This window comes from Scylla paramamosain, chromosome 21 (assembly GCF_035594125.1).
Source record: "Scylla paramamosain isolate STU-SP2022 chromosome 21, ASM3559412v1, whole genome shotgun sequence".
NCBI classification, from domain to species: domain Eukaryota; kingdom Metazoa; phylum Arthropoda; class Malacostraca; order Decapoda; family Portunidae; genus Scylla; species Scylla paramamosain.
In genome coordinates, this window is record NC_087171.1 from 12,260,767 (window position 1) to 12,263,266 (window position 2,500).

At 34.4% G+C, this 2,500-nt stretch overlaps 1 protein-coding gene across 5 annotated transcripts in view; it reads left to right on the top strand.

Annotated features, from left to right (window-relative positions):
• Positions 1–2,500, top strand: part of LOC135111025 (serine/threonine-protein phosphatase 6 regulatory ankyrin repeat subunit B-like) — a 14,002-nt gene that overhangs the window by 6,640 nt on the left and 4,862 nt on the right. The window lies entirely within an intron of this gene.

Here is a 2,500-nt window from a genome sequence, read left to right on the forward strand (position 1 = left end):
CTTGTGGCGTGGCTAGTGTGGTCATTCACCTTCGTCTCCAAAACAACACAGGCGTTTCTTTCTTATTAGCCGTTCTGCATTTCATTTCACCTCAGGTGGACAATTACGTTGATCTTGGCGTCAGATTTAAGCTTTGAGGCTTATGGGCAGCACTAACATATCTTGGGCTGTCGTCTTGCATAAAGAACCTGAGTAGCCGGGGATTTGTGAGTTACGCCCAGACTTTGTTACCTCGAGGCAGGAGATGTGAATGCTGCAGTCTCTCAGTGTTACGTAACAAAGGCCACGTAGCCTTTTGTGAACTCTAACATGAAAATTGTTGCAAGTGTGGCCGAAGCTTCCAAGACATCCTTTACGAGTTTCTCTTAGCTAGTGAACTTAACGCAACAGAGACATAAAGCACGTGGCCTTTTCAAACCCGCCCTGTGCTCTAAATTCCATAGTGGATATTTTGTATCTCATTACCTTGTGTTGGGTACCTTCTGTCCAGCCAGCTCATCGCTGAGACTTGACTCATTCGCTCTGCTACCCTCTCTTCAACACCTAAATCAATTTCCGTCTCATATGTTTGCCATTCTCCATACTCGTAAATAGTGGCAGTCTACTTGGAACTCGAAAATCAACAACAAACTTTATTGTCAAACCTTCTGTCTTGATATGGTCAAGGACTCTTCTCGTCAACATAGTCCTTGGTATGGTGCAACTCATCTTGACCGTAGATGGGAAATACCAGTATTCTATGATACCGTCATAACTATACAGTGACGCAAGATTCTTATTCCTCATCTTGCTTACACTGCCATTGTCCATAGACTAAACTAGTGATTTTATTCATTTATCTATTTTTTTACTGGCTTCTGATACTAACAGTAATGTGTTGTCAAAATTTCTCATTGTAAATATAATGAGTGTTATGTGTTCCATATTGTTGATTTCAAATATCTTTTAAGCTCTATTTTTAGCTCTGCTCCCGGGTTCTCAAAGCTTAGTGCTCATTGTCAAACTTCTAGATCGCCGTTAGGAAACCCGTGGCTACTCCTATTCTGACTATACTCGTGGAGGAGGGCAGTAGCGTATTTGCGGAAAACACCCATGAAGTTGTGACCCAGTACAAACATCCGCTGATATATATATATATATATATATATATATATATATATATATATATATATATATATATATATATATATATATATATATATATATATATATATATTTTTTTTTTTTTTTTTTAATAGCCAAATTCGTTGATATTCTATTTAAGCTGTGACACTACATGAATATTATTATTTAATTTTAACTTGCTGAATGATCTTTCACAGGTAGTTATGGAAACCGCAACAGGTAGAATTATCAAATAGCTTGTCATTGTGAAGCTCCGAACTCTGTAATGAGGAGCTTAGCACAAAGTTCTTCAAAGCACGTAGTGAAAATGCTTGTTCAATACGTCCATCCCTGTAAATGAATATACGTGACGTGTAATTAATGGTGTGTGTGTGTGTGTGTGTGTGTGTGTGAACTGGTATTCATATCAGGGAGAAATGCACAATAGAATTCATCGTGAAGGTAGTATATAAAATTAAACTGTGTCGTGATAGAAAAAAAAGTCTGAAGAACACTGGCTTAGCAGATTTTGTTATCTACATATATACGTGTTAGCTGGACTTGATAACAACATTGCGTGCAACTCAGATATCTTCACAACACTACTGTCCGTCAACATTTTCTAGCTGCACAATCGTTCACATTTTCTTATTCATTTAGATCGTTACTCGGCGCCTTAACATAGACTTTTCGATTAAAAAATAATAATAATAATAAAATAAAATAAAATAAAATAAACAAAATAAAAAGGGAGTGACTGCTGTCACAGCAGTAATATTACAGGCGGCGATATTGTAAAAAAAAAAAAAAAAAAAACTACCCGCGATCTACTGCTCTTTTAATATATATATATATATATATATATATATATATATATATATATATATATATATATATATATATATATATATATATATATATATATATATATTGGGTTTTCAAAAAGTTTTATCATCCGACCGGTTTTTTTTTTTTTTTTTTTCATGCAACGAGGATTTTGGAATGGATTACGGTCTTAAGCTAAATACACCTGTGCATGTTCTCTTCTTACTTTTCAGTATTATGACATCTTCTTTTCCCATTAGGCACTGAAGTTTTCTTTCTCAGGCGTTTGTAAAACACCAGCTCTACGATTCATGTTAAAAGTAATAGAATGCACCTACCTTTTTAGTGTGGATTACTTTTCACAAGCTTGTTTTTCTTTATCAGTGGCATTCCATTTTATTTATGTTCTTTTGGTTTATTTATTTATTTATTTTATTTATTTATTGATTGATTTTTGTCGTGAACGTTTAGAACAAATGGATGTTAATATACCCTCTCTTCCCGCTCATCTTACGTAGCTTCATATAATTACTTTTTTTTTTCTCTTACAGCATCTTCATGTATGTTTTTC